The sequence below is a fragment of the Lepisosteus platostomus genome, chromosome 24, assembly GCF_059453375.1.
Source record: "Lepisosteus platostomus isolate fLepPlt1 chromosome 24, fLepPlt1.hap1, whole genome shotgun sequence".
NCBI classification, from domain to species: domain Eukaryota; kingdom Metazoa; phylum Chordata; class Actinopteri; order Semionotiformes; family Lepisosteidae; genus Lepisosteus; species Lepisosteus platostomus.
In genome coordinates this window covers 16,055,940-16,081,262 of record NC_142634.1, presented here as the reverse complement: position 1 = coordinate 16,081,262, position 25,323 = coordinate 16,055,940, and the positions used below count along the sequence as shown (strand labels likewise).

The following is a 25,323-nucleotide window of genomic DNA, read 5'->3' as shown; positions in this document are numbered from 1 at the left end:
ATTGTGTACCAATCTGTAATATGAACAGTATGTTTCAAAAGGAATGCAGTAATTCAGATAGGGGATATTCACCCATTGTCTGAAAGGTGGTGGAGATAAGATTTTGTATATATATGACTTATGAGATTCAAGGAAACAAACAAAATGCTCATTATTGTGTGTTGAGCACTAGCTAATCCTGGAAGCCCCAAAGTTTCTCTATACATCAATTAGTCACCCTTTTGATAATTCATGTCTTAGCAGGCTTTAAAGGTTGTGTTTGTCATTTAAATGGAAGTTGTAATAATATCTGAAGGGATTATTTGTCACCATGGAAACGGCAAGAGATCTCCCTGCAGCTTTATTTTCAGAATATTCCCCTCAGGTTTAGATATAGGAGCAACACAAACATGCCGTTTGGGTATATTCAATTCCTGTTTGACACTTTGACAAGACTTAAAATTAGATACACAATAAGAATATGTAGAATTCTAAATAAGAAGATGAAAGATGTTCCTTTCATTCATTTGATTAAATATTGTAGAAACTTCAAGATGATTCCAGCACTTGAGATTCATCTTCTTACATTTATTATCATGTATGCTCAACTCTAAATTAAAGCTTTAATGAAGTAGAAACATAAAATTTACAAACCATCTGTAAGCCCCTGACTTTGGAAGAATGACCAGATTTTATAATTTCACTTATAAAAGTACTGGTAAGATGCATTTATTTATCCTCTTCGATTTCAACGTGTGTCTGAAAATGTTTCCAAGTTTCAACTCGGAACATTTCATGGCCCTATAGGTTTCCCAGTTATCTTTTAACTCCAATGTTGTTATAAAGTGGGGGAAAATAGGCAGATAAACAAATGAGCTTGATCAGGATTAGATGAACCTCAGAGGCCCACTGTGATCAAAAGCTGAGATCAAGAGCTGATTGTCACTGGCTTAACTGATAAATGTAATACTGTCGTTAATAATATGGCATTTATAAAATTGCTTAGTTTGTTTAAACTAAGCACATGATCTCAGCTACCACAAAGGCTCTATATCATTAAACATTACACTTCACATCACAGTCATGCACCAGTGGCTTGTATATACTGTTACTGTATACTGTTACTATGTTACTATCATTGCCTGGCTGCAATTGTACTTTTTATCCTTACAGCAAAAAAAAAAAAAGGAAATTGCGAGTATTTTAATTTGAATGAATTTGCAGTCATTAAACTTAATATACACTGGTCATTATAAGTGTTGCACAGTGTATATACAGTACAATGATAAATTCAATATAAATACAGATGAAGAACAATATTATGATCTGTCAGTTTATTAAGCAGCTCAAATTTTCTTGATATAACAGCTGCACAAGCAGCTAAAAAAAAACAAAAGCTCAATAATAATAACAATGAAAGAATGAACATAAAAGTAATCAATAGTAGTCAATATTAAAAAATATTAACAATAATAATGGTTGAATTAGGAACCTCTAACTAATTGCATGAGGCACAGCTATATCACAATTACCAAATAATAAAAACATTTAAGAGGGTTTTCAAAAACATCCAGATGAATAATAATTAAAAGGTCATTTTAATTGTTAGAAATATCTTTGCTGCACTCACACAAAATGATGTACATGTTGTGATAAACTAGCATTAACGTGAAGAGGGATGATTTTTGATGTGACACTGGAGTTTTCATAATCTTAGACCTGCTGTGCCTCTTCTGGAGAACACTAGTAATGTTAGTGCCTTCTGATGACTTCAGACACGTTCCTGGGAATACTTTTACTGTAGCCCTGACTGTATGATATTTCAAGGCTCCACAGTGTAGTGTTCATATTATGATTATATGAGTAGAAAAGTTTACTTTAGAAACACCCTTAAGATATATAACCTTATTTTTGTTGTTAGGATTAATATATCAAGTGAGATTATGTAATTATTTTTATTTTTAATATGGCAGATGTATTAATTACTGCCAAATGGGTGAATGAAAGTGGACAATAAACAGAAAAAATATTGTTCTTATTTTTAAAAATGATAAGTTCATGCATTAACATAAATATGTTAATATGTATGCCTGTATACAATATTTCGTATACAGTATAATAGATAGTTAAACATTTAATAATATTATAAATCCAGTACATTAAATAACAATCCATTATTATTGTCCAAATAAAATTGTTCAATGTAAAAAACATAGCTTAAAGAAAGTTAAATATGCATTATTAAATACAGTAAATATAATTACTAGCTATGGCTATTGAGAATTGGGCTGGCATGGAGGCATAGCAGTTAGACACTATATGTGGGGAATTGGCAGTCATTGCTGTATTTCCTGGGTGCTCCAGTTCCCTAATAGTTTCCTACTATCTTAAGAAATAGTATCCTGAAATATTTGCCACGACCTTGTGTGTATGCCCAGGGATGGAATGGCATCATGTCCAAGATATTGTCGCAGCTTGGATGAACTCCAGGTTGTGGCAACCCTCACCAGGAAAGAAAATGATTCTGATTATGGGTGAGAGCATTCATTCCAGAAACAAAGAACTAGTGACTACTTAAAACCTCTCAACAGCAGAAGGACAGTGTGATGCAATCCATACAGTACATCGTATATTTGCAGTTTGAGAAAACAAAGTTCATCACAGAGTATAAAGAACTTTTGTTTTAAAACATTTGTTTTAAGCAAATTTGTCCTTTTTTGGGGGGGCATTTAAGAATATTCTCTGACATATTCCCCACATCCCCAAAAAAATCACATTAAATATGCCTCTCAGGGCAAACAGTTCTTCATCATACAATAATGAGAATGTGAGAAATAGAAGTTACATACAAGAATCAATTATGTACCAAAACTGAGAATTCTGCATTGTTAAAATAGGGGAGCCAACCAGCTGCTGCTTTGTAAGAAAGACAGTTGTAGAAAGAAACACTTCATAATGAGCTCTCACTACAACATATTTATTTTTCCTCCTACTTGCATAGCACCATGCCTCGTTACTGTGCAAATTAAGGTAATATTGTTCTGTGAGGCTACAGAAATATAGTAAGGCAAGAGGCTGTACATGGCTAACATAATTTGTGTAGGGAGTGTAAAGATCCTTCATTAAGCTTTTAGTTATGCATCTTTCCTCTAAACCCTTCGGTATGTTCTACAGCTTGACACAATAAACAGGGGCTCTTATCGACTGGGAGGGGACTGGTATTTCACTCGGCAGTCTAAAAGCTGCTTGCTCTGAATGAGAAAGAAAGAACCGCATCCATTTTAATCAGAGTACATTCATGTTGTAGAAAGACTCAGACATGCAAGTTAAACAATTACACAAAGCTCTTAAATGGACCTGCCATTCTACAAATTCATCCTCACAATGGTTTAAATGTTTTTCAGTATGTGATATTCAAACCTCAGCATTTGAATGGTTTTTCAGACTTTAGGGGGGTACGTATCTGTGTCGTGGTTTTTGGCCTTTTTATTTTACAGGGAGGGGGTGTCCTTCTTACCTTTGGCAAGAGGCTGGAGAACTTGCATCTTTTTATATTCATGGGGGGTTCTGCTTGGCCCAGTCAGGTCTTTCTCAGTTATCAGAACGTAGGGGAAATTATGGTGAAACAGATAGATTTCAGGGACAGCAACCCTTCATCTCTCCTGGCAACACCCCTAAATAAATACAAGAGAACTTTTTAGGGTGAAAATAAAACAATTATCTAGTAGCGTTTTCAGTTTTTTACCCTTTTTTAAAATGAGTTTGAATTCCAAAGAGAGGTACAGAGTCTCAACCCAGAATGACTAAAACGTTTTTTTTTTAATTAATAGAGACAAATTAATACCATACAGAAAATGTTACAGTAATAACATTATTATTATACTAATACGGTTGGCTACAGGAGGGAATATTAGCCTTTTTCCCTGTAGAGAAGAGGAGGGATTCATGGACTCTCCCCCAGGAACCATAGTCAATGCCGTCTGGATTCCCTGGTTTTCCATTTTTAACCTATGGACATCACACAGCTAGAATAGGCAAGTGTGCAATCAACAACATTCCAAAAAATCAACTGAAGGTACAGTACTTAGCATACATACTACCCATTCTGAATTATACATGGGACCTGCTATGATAAAAGGACTTGGCATTGATGATTTCAGAGGACTAAACTTCCAGGCACTGGCTTTTTCCCTCTTCTTAGTACTGAATTTATTTCCACTCAAACTGGTGCCAAGAGACATATTAAAGTCAAAATGAGAGACAGTTAAGCTCATTTAACACTGTTTCAGAATGTTTCTAAGGTGATTACTTTTTCAAGTGTAATGACTGGATTGCTTTAAAAACAAGGATGATTTTTACAGCAGGTGTTGGTGTATTCAGACATCCTATTATTCCCACTTTTAAGGCAATCTGATATTCCTACTTGACATCCAAATAGTATAGTTCAGGAAATATTTTATACTGTCATTATCATACCTTTCCAAATGAATCTCATTTATTATGATTGATTATTTTCCTTGTTATTTTTTAATTTCAATAGCAGTTTTTCTAACATGGGATAATAGGTAAAAGTGTCCCTAAATGTTCTGTAGATATGACTACATTTTTAAATTAACAATTAAAGTATAGTTGGCAAAATTAAGTTCACAATTCTATATTAATGTAAACAATATTGTAGTTTTATACCTCATAGCACTTCTGGCATGTCAAACTGAGGTGCGTTTTAATTACATTTCAATGGACAAGAAGCTGTATTTTCTCTCACATCCTCATCAACTACCTGTATATTCAGAGGACCTGACCTTTTCTAAAGCAATTAAAACAAATTCCATTAAACTGATATAATTCCAGTTTGTTGACATAGCTCCTTAGAGATTATATTATATTATATTATATTATATTATATTATATTATATTATATTATATTGATTATAAAAGATGGAAAACCAGTTCTGAGTGAAGTATGCAGGTTTGGCAGTTCATACTCAATACACTTTGTTCACTTTGAAAACCTTGCTCTACAAATTTAGTCCATCTAAGCAAGGTCTAGATGTACAGTATGCTATAGTATAATCTCCCTAATTTAGTATTGTTCAATTAAACAGTGCAGTAAAACAAATTATGAGAAGGCAACTACAGTACACTATGCTGGTCTGTGGGTAGATTTCCAGATGTACTGTACTTACAGAAATTACTGGGCCTCTGCTGAAAATCTGCTCTCAAGGCTACTTAGTGATTTTGGATTTTCGTTAAATCCAACTTCTAACTGAGACCTCACTTTCAGGCTGCCCATTGAAGAGGTACAAATTCCACTGAGGATTTAGTGTAAATTATTTTCTTTCTTTTGCATCGTTCTTTTGGTTACCATGAAACCAATGAACAAAAAGGGATGATAATTGAATATGTTTGCTGCTTTTGTTTGAAAATTCCTATATCAATGCTTGGTTAAAGCAAAACAATTTAATATTTTTTTTTAATTATGTTAAATTCTTTGTAGTGCAAGGGAATGGTCATTTCTGCGATGCTCTCAAGTCTTGGAGGTCAAAAACAACAGCAACAAGGAGTTTGGGAGATTCTGCTCTAACAAGATTACTGTGATGATGTTGTAGCAATGCAGCCAGATGTGCTCAAGGCACATTCTAATGCTACGTTGATAAATATGATCATTAAAGAGTTGCAGGGAAAGATGAGTGTAGTCTAATAGAAGACATAAAAACAAGTCCACTTTAATGGATAGCCCTCACATAGTGAGTGGTATGGTAGAAGGATGAAACGGAAAGAGAAAAAAACTTGAATTAAAATCTGCACATAAAATGAGATATTGAAGTATTTAATTGAAGTATTGCTGGAAGAGTCTGGTGCCGGCTGTAGAGTACGGACTAGTTTTAAAGAGGTACGGCTGGTTGTTTAATTTTCTTTGTTTCATTCATATACTTAACCACAAGATTTACAAAAATAAAGGAAAGCTATCTCACATTGAAAGAAAAATATCCTAACTAAATTTCAGGTTATCTTCATGCCTGGGTTAATCACAGTTGCTCCATTCTACAGATGACTGACAGACTCACATACAGTACACTGCTATAGCACATTTTGTGGTTGATAATTTAATTGATAATATGGCAGCTGAATTTAGAGTAATCAATGCACTGAATGGGAGTAATTAAGAAAATTCGTACAATTTTTCTGTCCAATAACTGATTAGTGGATTTGATCACCTGCAAGTCACATACAGTATGGGTCATTAAGACAGTTAATGATACTCAATTACCTGGAACACAGCCAATACAAACAAGGAGAAAAAGTGAGAAGTCTTAGACTGTCCAAGGCAATCTGCAGATTTAAATCCATTTGAGGATACATTTTACACAATAAAGAACAGACTTAAATCAGAACACTCTGAATGTAGGCAAGAGATCAAAGTGGCTGCAGAAAAAAGCTTGGAAAAGCATCTCACATGATTACAGAGAATGGTGAGACATGGGTCACAAACATCAGTAGACCTTTGCCTAAAATGAATATGCAATTAAATGCTGAAAAAACAAAAGTATGTTTTGTTATGATACAGTATGATCAAATGTATAGTATGGAATTACACAAAATTAAATTTAAGCATATTACATTGCTTTTGTCATTCATGTTAATCTGAAGGTACTAAATTACTTTACTATAAAGCAGCAACAAATAACGTAGTTTCTTTATTGTCCCAACACTATTTGAGTGCCCTGTTTGTAAACGTTTCTTTGCCTTAACTAAAAACTATTCATTTTTAATATTCTATGTGAGATTAAGCAAATACATTAAGTCCAGAAAGAGGGAAAACATTCCAGAACAGTGTTTCTTCTACAGAAATAAATCATATTTAGATAAAAAATAATATCAAAATAGTAGGGAGTGTTTAAACAGTGACATTGTGGATGTGAGATGATAAAGAAATAGAGTAATTTCAGGAAAAAAAAATATTTTTGTTTTGTGCATAGATAGGCAGTGTGTCAGAGAGATAATTTGCATACTTGTCACCGCCCTGTGGATAGCACAGCAGCTAGCACTGGTCAGAATCTAAACTGATGACGATACAGTGTCTGAATCTGGTTACACTGACAAGTATAACAAGACTGGATAGGGTGAGAAAAAGGAAATAACTAAACCATCACACAACTACATCGCTCAAGTTTCTATTTTTGGATAAATTAATTTGTTTTGGAATATCTACACAATGTTCTTTTTCATTTTCTTAATTACAAATATCTTAAAGGTTTCTTAACAATTGGTGTCATAGGGTCAGCTTGTTACAGTTTTACGTTCTGTATATACTGTTTTTTGTAATGTAATATAATATTATTACATTAATACCAGATATACTGTAGATATAAATATATACTGTACTGTATGTGTATGTTAAGCACATGCTCATTCACCTAGAAAGTGCATTGCTACTAATGTAACATACAGTATAAAGTACAAGATATTGATACTAGAAAGAGACCTATTCCCACTGAGCACGTTATCTTAATGAGCACCACGAACCATCCATCAATCCTCCAGGATCAGTATTAGACAACATAAAGTCTATAACTGAGATATTTTATGGGATAAACAATGAGAGACATAACTTTAGCTCTCATTATTATGATCATGGGGCAGCATGGTAGTGCTGTGGTCAGCACTGCTTTGCTTTGAAGTGCTGGGGCCCAGTTTGTATGTTCTCAGCATGTTCACATGAGTCTCCCACAATCCAAAAACATACTGGTATTTTAATTTGGCTTCTGGGAAAGATTAGTCACAGGTGTGAGTGATTTTTATTGTGGTGTGATAAAAAAAAACTGAGATACAAAAAAGATTCAGATAAAGCATAAATTATATAGACATACAGTATCAAATACCAAATACAATACAATCAGACATTACAATGAAGATACAGTAGAACTCCATTCATTCTTGAGCAGAATCCTGCCCTAGCTGTCTGAAGTATCATAAAGTCCTTGTGCAAAATTACCAATACATACTTTTATAAAAGAACAAGTTAAATGACCAAATAGCCTCAGGATAGGTGCTCTTCTGGGACCACTCTGTTCTGGATTTGATATATCTTAACCTTCCTCCAGAAGGAGGAAGCTCAAACAAGGGAAAAGCTGGTTGGGAGGGGGAGTTAGAGGAGATGGGAACAGCTGAACCCCCCCCACACACACACAGACAAACACTCCTAACCCTGCTATAGTTAAGAGATGACTGTATGGGTGATGAACAATCCAAAGTTATGAACAAAAGCATTTAGTTAAGGAAAGTAAAGGAGTAGGATGAATTGCAATCACAGGTCAGGGTCAGGGTATCTGAAAGCTCAAGGGAAACAGAGGAAGGTGAAGAGCAGTGCAGGCTAAAACAATAAAAACGATAGTTCAGTACTAATGCAAAATAATTATTGAGAATAACGTAAAGCATGTCCAAGAAATCGACGGTAAACTTGGAGTTGATGAAAGGGACATGACAGATGTACTAAATTAATATTTCGCTCAGGTGTTCATTAAGGACGAAAGCAAACAACATGCCTTAGGCAGCAGAAGAATGTATTTCATTAAATGGTATCATTGTAGAAAGAAGCACAAGTGTTTAAAAACTAGAAGGACTCAAATAAACCTCTAGAAGCTGAACTTGGATTTAATTCCCCCCTTCATATTCTTTATAGCTACTGTATAACGAAACCTCTGCTGGTTGCTTGGTGTAGTCAGATTATACAGTATTTACGCTTTATCGTTCTAGCATAACTGCTACAGAAGTACATTTAAGACTGAGAATGGGAAACAATTCAAAAAGGGTTGCATTAGTATGGAATTAGTATGGTACAGTACCTGCCATGTGGTTGAAGCTGATACTTTGGCTTCCTTCAAGAAATGGCTGGATGGAGATCATTGGATCAGTAAGGTATTGGTCAGATAGGCTAGAAAATCCCTCTGTCCATTTGGCCTCTCTAATAATTTATATTTGTACTTTGATTGCAGTGGCTAAGGCTGAGAACTTCATTGTAGCACAGTACTTCCACATTCCAGTTAAATTATTTTTTATGACTGAATGAAAAGTTCATCTAAAACTTTTGCCCTGGAAGATATCCATGACCCACTCTATAACCCACTCTCTGATAAATATATACACAGACCTGAACTGACTTGATCGGATGTTTCGCTGCTGTAGAAAACACAGAATGTAAACTGTGCTAACCTATCATTATTTTTTTTCCATTTCACTAAAAGGAACATCCTACTGGAAAGAAACATCCTACTAAAAAAGAGAGAATAACAATTGGCAAGAGGATTTCTGGAAGATTAATGCTCTTGTTGTGAACCATAACCTACAGTGGGTTCACTGTATGCCCTGGGTTGCACAGAGGCATTATTTACATCTGGAATGATGGCGCCTTTGCATTACAGCAAGACTCTGAAAGGCTTACAGGCTTGGACAGGCCTGCCTAAACCCTTTTGTCAATGCTGTCTTCCCCAGCCCCCTCATATTAGCTGTTTGTCATTCTGCAGTAACTGAGCTACCAAGGATACATCTGCACTGTTGCGTATTTGGCAGCCACAGAGAAGATTACTTGTTCTGTTATGATCAGGTACACAAAAACACAAAACCCAATATATTATATGGAATATTATGGAAAAATGAAAGCATTAATGAAAAATTGTGTAAATGAATGTATTGGTAAATTATTTGCTTAAGATTTGTCATGATTGTTAATTGATGTAATGTATACACTGAACCTGTAACAAAATATGAATGTGTTTATATTATATATCATTATGCAACTGCAAAGTATTCTACACTGTCTCAATGTAGTTCAGTAATGTTCATTGTTATTTTGAAATTAGTTTAGTATATAAAATGTAATTGAATATCACCACATCCATCCATTTTTTAACTGCTTTATCCAACACAGCATTGCAGGGGGGCCGGAACTTATCCTGCCAAGCAATGGACTCAAGGCAGGATCACCCTGGATGGGACATCAGTCCTTGCTGGGCACACAGACACAAACACACACACTCGCACCAGGGCCAATTTTCCCAGAAGCCAATTAACCCGCCAGCATGTCTTTGGACTGTGAGAGGAAGTACTAAAGTACCAAACAGTCTCTCATCTTTTTCTTTGACTTTTTAAGTTCTTCAAAGATCTTTTTGCTTTTACAATGTCTGGGTTTTCTTCCTTCCTTCCTTTATCTTCCTTACAGGTGCTTTTAATTGTCACATGTAATGATTCATCACTGGCAAAGTAATCACACATAACACATGAAAGAACTGATACAGGGATAGATGTAAGGCTCCTGTTGTATGGCAGATCAATGCTTTCATGGTTTTTGAGGTTTTAAAACTTTTAATTTTATACGAGATTCTAAAAAATTAAACACTGTATACTGCAAAGGTTTCTTGCACTGCAGATACAAAACCAACAATAGGACTCTGCTACTTATTGATAAAATTGGCTATTCTGATAACTAAGAAATTAATTGGTGCTATAAAACGTTAAGATATATCCACAAAACTCTGTTCCTTATTCCCAGAAAAGAGTCTGTGATCATTCTCCTTTTCCTTCAGCGCTGTCTACTGATTTAACATGATCCTAAAATCCTCTGAGAAGTGCAGTACATGTGAATTAAACGTTAAATGCAGGCTGTTTCCTCATTTAATCCCTCTCACTGCTTGCTGGCGCTTATGGCTTTAACAGATGCCATTCTGCATAAAAGAAACTTTCCATCATGTTCTTAAAGATCTCAACCCATTGCCATTCATTATGCATGCCCCTTGACTTTAGTTAGGTTATGATTACAATTATCTATTTATGAGGTAATCAGCAATTGGAACTGTCCCTGTAATAGAACCTGCAGCTTGGCATCCTGTTAAAATTAACTCCACTGAAGACAGCATTGTGGGCACTGGTGTGGATCAAGTGTGCTAATAACCCAACTAACAGCAATTATGTCAATTAACCGTTCAGACATATGTTGCTCAATTTCCTGGCCTAAACAGCCCACTGCATCTCTGAAAATTCCAGACCTATTTTGCTCCAAAGTGCTGCCACGTTTACAGCCAGTTTAAGCAAAGAGAAGTTCATATTCTTTAGTTTCGGAAGAAACCAGCTGAATTTACGCAGGGGAGGAAAACTACTAACCAACAAATTATAAGGTGCTAGAAAATATTTAAATTCCGGTGCAAAACCCTTATGAAAAACAAGCAATGACCTTTGGCTTGGCACCACTTGTCCTTGGTTCTGTATCGCTTAGATCGCGGGTTCAATGCCCTGTTATTTGAGAAAGAAGTACTTTCTCATACTTAATACTTCATCTTTCATTCTCTTTTAATACAAAGAGCTGCCTTTGATTCATTGAAACCTGCAGGGAAATGTTTACCTTTTACAAACTGAAAGACTTAAGAAAAAAGGCTGGATAAAAAGTTTGCTTTTTATCTTCTCACTTCTGATTTAGCATACTTGCATGCCAGTCAGATAACAGTAATTGGCTTTATAGTGTAGTAGGGCAGCATCACTGGCACAACGGTTTGTCCTGCTGTCTTGCCTTGGGACCCTGGGTTCAAGACCTGGGGTGCTATCAGTGTGCAGTTTCTATGTTCTCCCTGTTTGTGTGGGTTTCCTCTGATAGACCCTGGTGTGAGTGCATGTCATCTCATCCAGGCTGTACACTCCCTTGAAGGATCTTCATATGTGGTAATATTAGTCCATTTTAATTATTCATTCTGGAAAATATTGGTATATCAAACTTGATCTTAGCGTGAAATAAGTTCTTACTGTATATAGAAGGGTCTGCAATCTGCAGTTGTGATATAGGCATTCTATACAAGTCCAAGCACAAAAGGAAAGAGACACAACAGTATCTGGTTGCTTACTTTGTATTTCATACAGGCCCTGATACAGACAATTGTGAACTTGACTGGTATTTATATAAGCACCACGAGTGGAAATGCTATGTAACTATAGTTTTACCAGTAATAATACCAGTCAGTCAAATCTAGCTTCTTACTTGAACCAAATCTAGTCATGTTAAGCAGAGAAAAATCTAGCCTAGCAATGAATTATCCCTCAATTGAAGGAGCACAAGGAGTATTTGTCCTCAGAAAAATATAGCAAAATTGTGGAAACTCACAGAGAACATCTACTGTACTGAGGACACAGCAATGGAAAACTACAGTAGTTTCCCACTGGGAAACAGCTACAAGTAGTCAGATACACTCCTATACATAAATTCAAAATTAATTAGCACAACGTCTTCAATGTGCTAGAGGTACGTACTTTTCCAGATTACACTGAACCTCAGTGGCTAAATGAGGATCTCAGTAGGTGGGTATAGACTAAGGAGATCAGCCCATTTGTTTTGCTCTCTAATGTTCAGCATTTTATGCAAGTGGTGAAATGCAATCTGTATGCCTCAGGGCTATCATCAGACATTACCAAATGAAGACATTAATAAAAAGTAAGATATACCTGTTAAATTATAGTGTGATTAGGGATCATAGAATAAACAAAGATATTTGTCTTTTGTGACACGTGCCAGAGAGTGAATTCCCAGAGCAGATCACTGGGGAAAACAGAAGGGATTTTTATAAAAAAGAGGGAAAATAAACCAATTAAATTTGTTCTTATATACTGTGATTTTCCTACTGTGCGACCAGATATATAAAATAGGTGGATCAAAGCTTAATTTACATTGTTTAAAGAAAAGTAAATAGAGGAGTACAACTTGTAATCTATGAGGAAATATTACATATTCTTCTGCTGTAGTTGTTTAAACAAAACAGCAGTATCAACCAAATCAAACTGTTACTGGGCACAATACAAACAAATATGATGTAAAGCAATTGGAAGACCAGTAAAGGAAACCCAGACAAGCATTTCTCATTATGCAATATATGGAATTTGACATATGTCAGTTTGCCCATTCACACAAATTTATAGATTATTGCATGGAATATAGAAAAAGCACTGATAAAAAATGTATACAGGATACGTACTGTATACAGGCAGTAAGACTGCTAAATAGCCAACCTGCAGCTCCTTTAGCAAATCACCTGTAATGGCTACACGGACACACAGTTTTCACTGTATTCAGCATAACTGCACTACATGTATATATTGCATACACCATGGACACATAGCAGCCCTACTCATATTGAGTTTTATTCCATTTCTATTACATCTATTATTACGAAACCTTATTTTCGTAACCTCAATTTAGTGCTTTTTGAGTTTTTGTGAATTTAGTGATTTTTGCAATTTTTGTGATTCTTGTGAGCTCGTAGAAAAAAACATTTCATTGCCAGCAACTACTGCTGCACGCTGTTTTGTTGTGCATTTGATAAATAAACTTTGATTTGATTTGATTTTGATTTAACAGTCACTTATTCACTTTGTACTTTGTAAATAAATCACTTTTGCACCAAACGTTTGTTGTCACGCTTCCTAAGTCCCTCACCAGAAACCCACCTGCATCCAGACGCATCCTAAATGTTACTCCCCTTTACCCCTAGACACCTGGGGTCGTAACAACAATGATTTAGTCATGGAGTTAGAATAATACTTAAATTGGTTCATTTACTGCTTCATCCACAGTAGTGCTGTTAATAAGCTATAAAACCAAATTGCACAATAAAGTTTGGTTTGCATTTTACCTTGTGCCATCATTTTTCCAAAACATGCTATATGTAAACTACAGTTTATTTAAATTATTGTACCTACTATAATGCAAGAGGTGTTATTTTTTCTGGCACTGGCATCAACCCTTTTATACAACATTGTAATTCAATAAGCTTGCAAGTGCTACAGTAAAAAAATATTGGAGATTAGTATAGTTTATTAAACAATTATAGTTGGCAGCATTGTGTACTAACATTTCCTACAGTATTATTTAAAAATAGTTTATAACACTACTACGAAATACTGTAGGATAGTATATTCATCCCCTTTTTGGATTTTTTTTATTTTTCCTGTAACTAGATTGCACTGGAAATTAGCAACAGTCTTCTCAGAATTTTCACAAAGAACAAGGAGTGCAGGCTACAAATGCCAGCCACACACAAAAAAGACAGGGAGCTCTTGCATTAAGTTTTAACCCAGAGCAATAAAAGCCCTGTAAAAAGATACTGCTCCTTTAATGACTCACTCACTTACTCAGTGGCAGCCCGCTTGCACACTTAGTGATCTAAAGATGCAGTGACACAAAAAGCTCACAGATAATTAAATATTGATTTTTGTTTTCTAATCCTATATAAAAATTGTCCTGGGCCTCCCAGCGGTAGTTTTCATCCCACTAAAAACGTGCCGATCGCAGTTTAACCCTATGTCATTTCAGGTAGCAGCGGAGTGTATAAAATAGAAAGCCTGCTGAGGCACCATCATGATGGCAATCTGTTTTGGGTACTGGCCTTGAACTGTGAATTGGCCATTACTCTTTTCTTCTATGGCGTTATAGAGAGAACTCAATGTGCTTGCCTTCCTCATTTTTCTGCTGTACTCTTAGTTCTTTTCAAGTGACAAGCAGCTCAGCGCCGCTTATTTTCCATAAAACTCCCTGCTGTTCAGTCCATCGACTACAATCCACTTCTCACCGCACCGAAGCAATCGTTTTCAATAAAAAAAATCAGTTGGTGCATTCATAAAAGATTGTTTGCATAGATGGAGAAAGTGATGGGGAGTGGCAATTTGGTTAGGAGAGTCTCTTAGTGAAGCATATGCTAAGTTTCAGAAATAATTATTTTAACAATTAAGCAAATGGAAAATAATGTGCTTCAAGGAAAATAACACCAATTTTTCAAAACATTATACAAGAAATGATTACGTAGTAACTTGCAAAAAAACTTCCGTCTTTAAATGTGTATCCCCGATACTCTGCAGAAATATCGGGCACTTGAAATGATAAACAAAACATGGAACAGAGACGCATTAATACTGTAGAAGTCAATACACCTGTATGTCGCATGTCCTGACACAGATGCTTACCAGAGGGCTGATATACTACATTTATACTTTGGGGCAGACAAGCAACAGAAGGAGACAATTCGATAATTTGATGGACTCACTTAAACAAGACTAAGTAACAATAGGTGTTCCATGCCTTAGCGCTACTAAATACAAAGTGTAGAGAGCCAGGAGCTGTACCAGTGACTGATGACATACGATACTTATTAAACTGCATTATATTGCTCATGGCGTGTAAATCCATGTAAGGATAGCTGGAAAATTATTGTACTCCTATGCAAAGCTTGAAGACTTTTCCTATGATGCTACATTGTACAGATACTGTATTAAGCTGTACAGTTAATAGCTCAGTGGTTTGTGATAAAGTCTTTTCATTGATTTTTTTTTATTTGTATGTTTAGACTAAACTAATTTATAAAAAATAATTCTATAAAAAATAATTCTATAACAACTCACTGTACAAGTCATGAACATTTTAAAAATTAACTTTTTAAGCAAAAGAAGGCTAAGTACAATTTTCTTTTTTTTTGCACAAATATAACTTCATACTCCTTGCTCTCTGTGACCCTCTAAGGTTTAAGATTTCTAAAAGCTTACGATTACTGAAGACCAGTGGAGGGATAGTTGTAGAATACAGGGTATAGGATAGTTTGTAATAAGATAGATCTGTTGTTGTGCAATAATTTAAAATACAAAAAGAATGAATAAATGTTGCCATGCATCTTCAGTTCATTTCTTCAGGGAAAAGCTGGCATAACTCATTAGAAATATTTTCAAATGTAAATGTTTCAGTTTGAACATTAAATGCAAACTTAAGGGTACATGTATTGTAGTGTGCCCATTAGAGTTGAGACACCTATTACATTTTATTTTTAATTATTTTATTATTATTACAAAATACGAATATTGGAAAATATCCAACAGTAAAGGATAAGAAGGATGAAAGACATTACAGCACAACACTGAATGGTTTTATGCTTTTTATACAATTAATAATCAACAGAACAGTGAGAATAACATGACATTGTCATCTAAATCATCCATGGGAATGATCTTTCATTTTTTCTCTTTGCAATTTGGAAACGTGTCCTTTAATGTATTTACATTATTATATTAATAAGAACATTTAATGCATGTTTAAAAGTGTGTTCAGTGTAATAAAAAAGGTCACGTGAATCACATTAACCTTGACACTGTCATTTACAGTATATCAAATTGAGATAGAAATAAAAGATTCCTTCAGCTGATCACAGAGCAAAAACTGAGAAATTAGAAGTTTAAAACAAAATGCTAAATAATGACACCCTGTGGTGAATGTTTCAACTCAGCAGACAAATGGTTAATAAGTCTGCAATACTTAATACTCAATATAATACTTACTGCAAAGAAATGTCTTTCCATATCAAATGCCAATATAAATGATTATTAAGCATTATCATAAGAAATCAGTGCTGCCTAAGGCACTGTTGCAGATGATATAAGATGCTACCAATTTTCCATCTCCAACTTTTCCTTTGAAATGGACTTAATACATGCTTTCCATTACAGCAAATTATTTTGATGTTTTCTTTTTAAAATACTTTTCCTCCTCCCCATTCGATTGTACTATGGTTTGCGCTTCTTAAAGTGGTACTAAAATGCCACAATCCAACCCAGGAAGATTTCAGGAATCTATGGGCTAGAATTAAGCCTGCTACATGGCTGTTTGTGAAAACTATGACTTGAAAATTCCAGGAAAAGATGTTTGATGAGGTATGATTAAATACATTTGTGTCAACCAGAAGCAGCACTAACTGCAGTTAGGGCTTTGTAACAAACCACAACGTGCAACTAGATTCTTAGTAATACACAGTTCACAAGATTGCCTTTGATTAATTACTTATTGGTTTGATTTTACAATGAATTACACCTGGTAAACTGCATACAATTTACAAGCGACTGGAGTACATACTGTACAATATTTTTTTAAATATGAAAGCTTTTGGTCAAGATAATACGTAACTAAATCTGCTCTTGCGAAAAAAGTGTTTTACTTTAGGATGAAGGGTCTAAATGAAAGAAATCACTTTAATTGGGAAATTATTATTCAATAAAGTATCAAAGCCACAAGAACAAAACAAATGTTTAAATTTATTCATTCATGTATGGAGTCTGAATTGAAATAAAAAAAGCAAAGGAGACAGGCCTATTTGTTTTTCACAATTAACTCCCAAAAGAGGAAGATAATCTGTACTTGCAAATATGAGTCACCAGAAATGATTTATTGTTCTTTTGAATGCCTACATGTTTTACATATCTAATTATTCTGAATATATCATGAGTTTATGGAGGGTTTGAGAGAATGGTACAATTGTGTTTCTTACACAACACTCTTGGGTTTCAAATTTACAGCCACAGTCATATTTCATATGTGTGCTTTTCTTTCTCTGAGTGCTTTATCACACAGCAGACTCTGTCCTGTACCCAGCCCTGTCCACTGCCTTGGACACTCACAGCTGCAGCATAAAACCTAATGAACTTGTCAAAGAACATTGTTTGCTTTCAGCTTCTGCTGTAATGCCTGGAGGGGGCAGTATTAGCAAGTGCAGTAATCGGCATCCACACAGTGAAGTCTTACCCAAACCACAAACAAAAAAAGTGCAGCTCTGGGTTAAGCACAAATGAAAGGATAGGTTAATATTCTTAGCATAGATTTGAAAACACACTCCCCACCTCTGTGCTTATTCCCAGTCCCCTTGCGATTTGCAATTTTCTGGCACCCAGTATCTGCAATGAAATAGGCTTTTTACTTTATTAAAAAGCACTCCTGCATCATTATAAGGCTGTCTCTTGCCAAGGGTTTCATGCGATTTAACAAATGATGCGTTTAAACAAAGGGGATTTTAATCAGTATTTGAAACGCCTCTCATTCATTCTTTTTATGGTGTTTTGAAGCCAAGTATCAGGAAGGCCTCATTGCAAAATAACACTGAAATGAAGGACATTACTTTAGTTACAACCAGTGCAAGCGCATGTTACCTGATCAACGTGCAATGCTTTGCACGTAGAATTTTAGTTGTCCCACTACCTTATATGAGCTGTCTGTCAGAAACTAAAAAACTGCACCTCTTCTGTCACCATTCTGTATTGCGTCTGAAGAGGTGTCATCATCTCTGGTTACTGTACCAGCATCATTAGAAAACCTCATACGTGTTGAACCTCACAGGAATTTAATGCTATAAAATGTCTTTCAATGTTCTAAAACCATCATAAAAGTTTATTGAATTGCATGATTTTTGATGGCATGTCCATCCTCAGATACTCCTGTCAAGTACCGTATTCAAAAGGTCAGGATGTGTGCAGTCATATCTGTCTACTGTATTTCTGCAGCACATTGGCATTTAGGATATCATTGAATTACAGGTACAGTACCCTGGCAGAATAAAATGGGCACCTGTGATATACATCTTTCAAAGGGTGTCTATTTTGGGCTGTAGATGTCTGTGTGATATGGCCTGCTTAAATATTTCATCTCTGCCTGAAAGAAGAACTGATTGCGTTTCAAAATGTAATAAGATATTTAGTGAGCCAACCTTGCTGCAAATGTAAATTGTGTGATAAGGATATGTCTCCCACAACACACTTTATTGTGAATATTATATTCATAATATTATATAAATTATAATCTGGTATGTTCTGTAACACAATTGCTTCATCTTTCAGACACAAGGAAGATTTGATAAACCAGCCATTTCACTCTTGAACCAAATAGATGCCCTGCCTTTTAATTATTAATATATAACACAGGTGTTAATTTTGTTTTCCATGCCACTATACTGCATATGGGACTTTAAATCCTTTTGCCGGTCTCATTTTATTTTCTGAAGTAGTTCATAAAGTAATACAGCTTACAGATAAGAGGTCGCTGGTTAATCTAGCTTGTTTATTTTTACTAAATTGTTTTCTAATGATTGTATATTCTATTTTAACAAAGTAGTATATTTTATAAACTAACTAGTATTTGAAAAAAAATCACTGCGCGAAATTAAATCAATACAACTCCACACTATAACGTGGAGCAAAGTTAAAACAAAACTTTACAGGATGTACTGTTTATACTGGGAGATAAAAAATAACAGTTGAGTTATACAAATTTAATTATTTAGAAAATAACTGTTCAATTGTACAATTGTTTTGCTTTCTCTGGCAAATATTTCACCTCTTCTCCCAGAACACATCATCTGTTATACTTTACAACAGAGACCATGAGAAATAAGGCCGATTAATTCTGAACTCACTGATATAAAATGAATTTTCACTTGATTGCTTTGTCAAATGTCCACACCCCTCTACGTTTAGACACCAGCGTTGCAAGGTACATATTGATTCCAGCCTACTGTACGCTGGCCTGTGGCGTTTTCTTTCAAGACTTCTTTGGAACAATCTTTTCAGACTCCTCTCAGGGGAGTTGCCCAGTTGTTTTTTTTTTCTTTCATTTTTATTCTGTAAAAGATTCTGGGAAGAAAACAAGGTCAAAAAAGGTTGTCTGCCCGGCACCAGCAGAGGCGAGATAGCTCTTGAAAAGACAGGCCTGTGCTGGCAATATCCCAGAATGCCTGCCGCTGATAAGAAAGTGGGCCATGTAACCTTTGGGAGCACGTGATGAGAATGCAGAGGCCTGGGTGCTATTCTTCAAGGAAACTAGTCTGCTCTAAAGATGAAGTCAGAGCTGAAAGAGAGTCCTGATAAGAGAAGGAAGATTTTAGCTGCCAGAATACAGAGAGAGAATGAGAAAATGGGATAGGTTTGTCTTCTCGTTTTGTGTTGGGGATAACAATTTTATTGCTTTCAACTCGGCACAAAGGATAAAAAAATTGAAAAACTTTTTTTTTAGAAAAGAGAAAAGTATCTTCAGAGTTAGGAGGTACAGTAGGAATCATCTCAATGCAGTATATCATTTGAACTGAGATGAGTATGGAATTTTTGCACAGTCATGATCTTTCAGCTTCAGCTGGACTTTGCTATCAGAGACAGGAGTTCTGAGTAAAAATAAACTGAACGGAGCAAAACGTGGGCACACTAATCTTTTTGCTCCATGTACTGTAGCTCTTTTTTTACTATATCTGGTTCATCTAGACTGTTTGTGAGCATCAAGTGAGTACTGTATCTCATCACTTATTACTCATATTATATTTATGCAGCCAAATAAAAGCATATGCAAAGCTGACACACAGTCTGTGCTGTAAGTTCGATTGTAGGTGCTCACTACAGATTTACTCAATCTGTTTAGTGGCTCTTAACAAGAGTTCACTGTATTTAAAGTGATATACAATTAAATATATCACAAAAGTGATATATTTAGTGGAGCTGTCGTGCACAATGTACTGCTTATCCAACACAATACCTTGGCAAGCAAAAAAACAAGAAAAACCATTATGCGTCTTATGTATTAATTACCCATCTAATTTTACATCCATTTCTTCAGAAGCCCTTTACTGTATATTAAATCAGATGAACATCTGTTCTTATTCTTTTAGAATATTCTTTAAATATTCCTTGACTTGAAGTTCTTGTTGCAAGACATTCTTGCTGACATTATGTATATTTTATTAATTCTTAATTTTATTTTCATTTACAGTGCTTAATTATCAAGAGAAGTACAGTATAATTCCTAACGTATGAACTTATGAAGCTATATAATGAAATGAAAAACAAATGAGAAAATGCTTACTTGTAACAGCATGCAATGAAATCAGCCAAAAATAAAGATCTATTTGAAAGAAAAAGGGACAATTAAAGAAGCAAATGAAAATCAAAATACAGTATCTATTTTACAATATATCCTGATGATGATAGACTACAGCTACTGTATGCTTCATACATCAATCTGTTTTCCAACCATTTTATCCTGTTTAGAGTTGCGTGGGAGCCAGCGTCTATCCCAGCAAGCAATTTGCACAAGTGAATGGGATGCCTGTCCATCGCAGGGCAGACAAAGACACACACACACACACACACACACACACACACACACACACACACACACACACACACACACACACACTCACACTCACACTCACACTCACACGAGGGCCACTTTTCCCAGAAGCCAATTAACCTACCAGTATGTCTTTGGACTATGGGAAACGGGGACACCCGGAGGAAACCCACACAAACGTAGGGAGAACATACAAACTCCATGCAGGTAACACCACAAGTCTGGAATTGAACAAAGGGGATTCTAAGCACTGCACCTCTGTGCTGCCCTACAATTATAGTTGTATTAACCAAATGGTTTGGAAGAGCAAATGTTTTTTTTTATCTGAACAAGTTCTATTAACATTGGATCTCAGCTGACCAGCATAATTATGTGTGTTTTTTAACCTGAGATGAGCTGTTAGTGGGCTGACACCCATTTCTGTATTGACTGTGGTGTGGGGACATTAGCTGAGCTCTTATTCAGTAATAAAATGGCAAACTAAGAGCGCCACTCTTATTTTCCACAATCAGATCAGATCACAGCATATGGAATTGTATTTTCAAAGTAGCATTGTTGGCTCAAAAAGTCTAGCATGAAAGAAAATAAAGTTGTACTTCCCTTACCCAAATTTGTGACATTCACAATTTACCAAAATTTAGCCTTTGTGTCTATGGAATAGTCAACATTGTGATAGTGGAGGATGCTGCCCTCCGCTAGTTATTTGACAGGTGCGTCGACTCCTTGAGCTGGCAGACTTATTGATTGACAAGCATGATAATGTACCTCCATGCCTTATTCTGATTGCTCACCCACTCAGTCAGTCATTCACTCAGGGGTTAGCATCCAGCCCACATAAGCTGGCAAGCCAGGCTGGTTCTTTGTTTTGTTCTCTGTAAATTCTTCGTTAGGACTGATTGGCTCCACAAGTGTCATACATATTAAGGTTTTCATTGGAAGGATATTTATTTTGAAACATCAAGCTTACTCTAATGTCTTGATCTGACCTGCTGTGCAGTTGTACTAGTAGCACACAAGGGTCACAAATACAGTACTGCAGGTAGGTACTGGACTGCTGTGCTGGATTCAGCAGCATCCATTTTTAAAGTAAATTGAGATGCTTTCAGATGAGAAGTACTATATAAATTGAAAACATTAATGACTGATTGATGATATTTGTCACTGCTGTAGTTACTTTGGCAGGGATGCTTTCAAAGAAAGTAAGTTTTGTGTTTTGATCATTTTCAGCTTTTCTCATTTGCTTTATTATCTAGATACACCCACAGATAATGGATATTTACCACCTTACCAAAGCACTCTATTCTGCGATTTCAATGAAAAGACCCAGCTTTAGATTGTATTCTGACTCTAGGCCACATTTGTGTATATTGTATAAATTGAATGGGTACTTGCGTGACCGTTCATTCTCTCAGTGTGGTAGAAACAATGAATTTGTATCATTTTATATAAAAATATCACTGCATGGCTAGTGATACTGTATATATTGACATTAAATACACAGATCCAGTATGAGTTGTGCATATAAGTAATGACACATGGCTAGAGGTTTCATTTTCCAGATTTTGCAACCTCTTTCCTTCATCCTGCCTTATGTAATCCTGAATATTACATAATGTACTTTCAAGAACATAACATTTTATTCTGTATGGCATCTGTATGTGTGCACAAATATACACACATATGAATCTTAATGTATAAATCCATAATTAAAACAAATAGAATGCTATGTGGTATTTTAGGAAATGGCTTCTTAAAATGAAATTGCAGCAGCTGAAAGGAGGAACTCACCAGCTAGCCTTTTTATGTAAATGCATTGTTCAGTAGCTCAATAGCAGCATGCTACAGCACATCAGTCTGATAGCTCTCGACTTGGGAATAATTGACCCTAAACAATTATTACAGTGAGTGCTCACATTTTTACTAAGGACTTGCCATAGCATACCAGATTTCTGGTGAAGATGCTTCACAAATGAAGTCCTTTTTATCCCTTCAGGGAATGCAGTACCATTTGTTTTCATTATCTTGACATGTCTCTTAAAGGGATGCTGTCTTTTTTTAGCATTCCTTTAAACTGGTACAGTAATTCCAAAGCCTTGGCTCCATTATTGAACTTGACGTTCAGCGAGAATGCTAATGAATGTTCCAAAAAACAAATATGAACACTGAAGATTCTCATTAAAAATGGAAAGGTGTGAGAAGTCACTATCATATAGATGAGCTGTAAAGAAATTCAAATAGTGTCACAATATACGGCTGCAAACATAAGATTGCAACTGTATAGTGTGAAGGAATTGGCAAACTCTGCAAAAAGGTTTCTCATGAATGCAGTAGGTTAAAGATTGTTTTTAGTCCATACTTATTAGTTAATGATACATCTTCTAGGTTAAGCGAATACATTTTCCTTCAGGCACATACATTAGATCTGCTGAATGTGTTTGGCTCTACACATTCTTGAGGAAACATATCTAATGTACATAATACAGTAAATATTGTTTTGATATTCCCTTTTGTCTCCTAGGTTTTAAAGAAACACTAAACGTTGATACTTTCCTTTCCTGTGTATTGCCCAAAACCTATTCTGAGGTACTTTTTAACAGTTATGTTCATGGTTTATTTGAAACACTTTCATAGAATGCTATACTAATTCATGACTACATTACACCTAGTTATGCAAGTATTCATAATACATAACATTTGTCACAGATGACTTTAGGAAAGGGTAAGATTATGAACGCTTACTGTGTAGTATGTGTCTGTTAGCTATTCTGGAAAAAATAGCTGAAACTGATAATGAAAGTTATTACATTTACCATACTATGCTGTACAAAGCCATGTTGGCTTAATATTGCATTCAAATAAATCATTATCAATTTTGCCATCCTAATGGTGAAAGAGAGCCAAATACAACAAGAGCACTTTTATTAACAGTGTGGTCTCAGTTCCATCTGAAAATTCTTTGGAAGGACAATTAATTCAAATAGTAAATGGAAATTGATATTAATCTCCAGTATTTCAAATGGTGAAATAAATATCCTGTCTCCTCCTGTACGACTCAAGATGTCTCCTTTACAAAATATTCAGTGATACATCTGGGAGTGGGTAGCCATAACAGAGATGTTTTTAGTAGTAGGGAGGTTTCAGGAAAACAGACACATACATGTAGCTGTAAGGTAATTAAAGTGCTCTTTGATTTGTAAAACACAAAACAAAATGCCTTGCTTTATTTTTATGATCTAACTACATTTCTTCTGTATCCTCTTTTTAAATACCCAGACAGATAAGCTACCTACAGCATGCAAAATCCAATTCAAAACTCTTCTTTCAATGTTCACAAATCATGTGTCCTTCCTCATTCCCTTTTCACCTGTGATGCAGGGCATTACAAATGCTTTGCTCTCTTCTTAGACAACACCCTGTTAAATGTCTTATGACTGTCTGCAGGTTTAGGACTGGAAACAATTATATTGAAATATTATTTATTATACTTCCGATTTCCCATTAATTTCCATAACACATTTTGTTGGTGGGCCTGCACAGTAGTGAAACATTTCACTGGTTCCTCACAGCTTTTGGGTCCAAGTTTTGATTCTGTTCTGGGGCTTCCTATAGAAAAAAAATAGCATATTCTCCCAATCTTCATATAGGGTTTTGTATGGTGTTCTTGTTTCCACCCCCTTCCAAAGCATGCTAGCTTGATTGGTGTCTCTAAATTGACCCTGTGTGGTTGTGAGTGGTGTGTTGTGTGTGCCCTACGATAAACTACAATGCACTGTCACGTGTGTAGTTTTGCTTTGCACTGTATTTCTTCAGGTTAGTCTCCACTTTGCTGTGACCCTTACCAGAAATTTTCTTTATATTAATTGATGAGATGGAGAGATAAATTTGCTTCTGTATGTCCCTTGTATACTGATTCAATATTTTCAAAGATTATAGAGGCGCCTATGACTCCCTCTCCTAATTTTCCTTTGAAGGTTGTTTCACAAAGCAGGACTAAATATCACTTATCTTCTTGAAGCACCTTGTCCAGTTAAAAAAAGAAGCAGAAGTGACGTGTCTAAGTTGTAAAGAGTTTACACTTCAAGACAGCTTCAAAATTGATAGCAAAAGCTTTCTAGACTGTGGGACAGATACAGTATTAGCAGCTTCTACTGGTTATTCCAGTTGGGTTCCTCCCTCCAATGTGTAACTAGAAGATCTTTTAAAAGTTAACCGACTGTATAAGCATAGTCTATGCAATTCCTACTTTTCTGAAGAATGTTTATCGAGTGAATTGCCAAATTTAGCGAGTCCATTTTTTACAAAATAGCAAGTGAACAACACTACTATGGAATCTTTAATTTACTTTTTTTTTGGTAATATGCATCATGGCAGTAACCCACAGGGGGAAAAAAACT

General features: G+C 35.4%; 1 long non-coding RNA gene across 1 annotated transcript in view; it reads right to left on the bottom strand.

Annotated features, from left to right (window-relative positions):
* Positions 1-1,313: 1,313 nt before the first annotated feature.
* The window catches only part of LOC148641772 (uncharacterized), a 54,926-nt gene continuing 30,916 nt past the window's right edge, over positions 1,314-25,323 (bottom strand). The window contains exons 3-4 of the long non-coding RNA XR_015929698.1: positions 3,497-3,653; positions 1,314-3,230 (exon numbers count right to left, since the gene is read on the bottom strand). This is a non-coding gene — a long non-coding RNA (uncharacterized LOC148641772). The remainder of the gene's footprint in view (positions 3,231-3,496; positions 3,654-25,323) is intronic.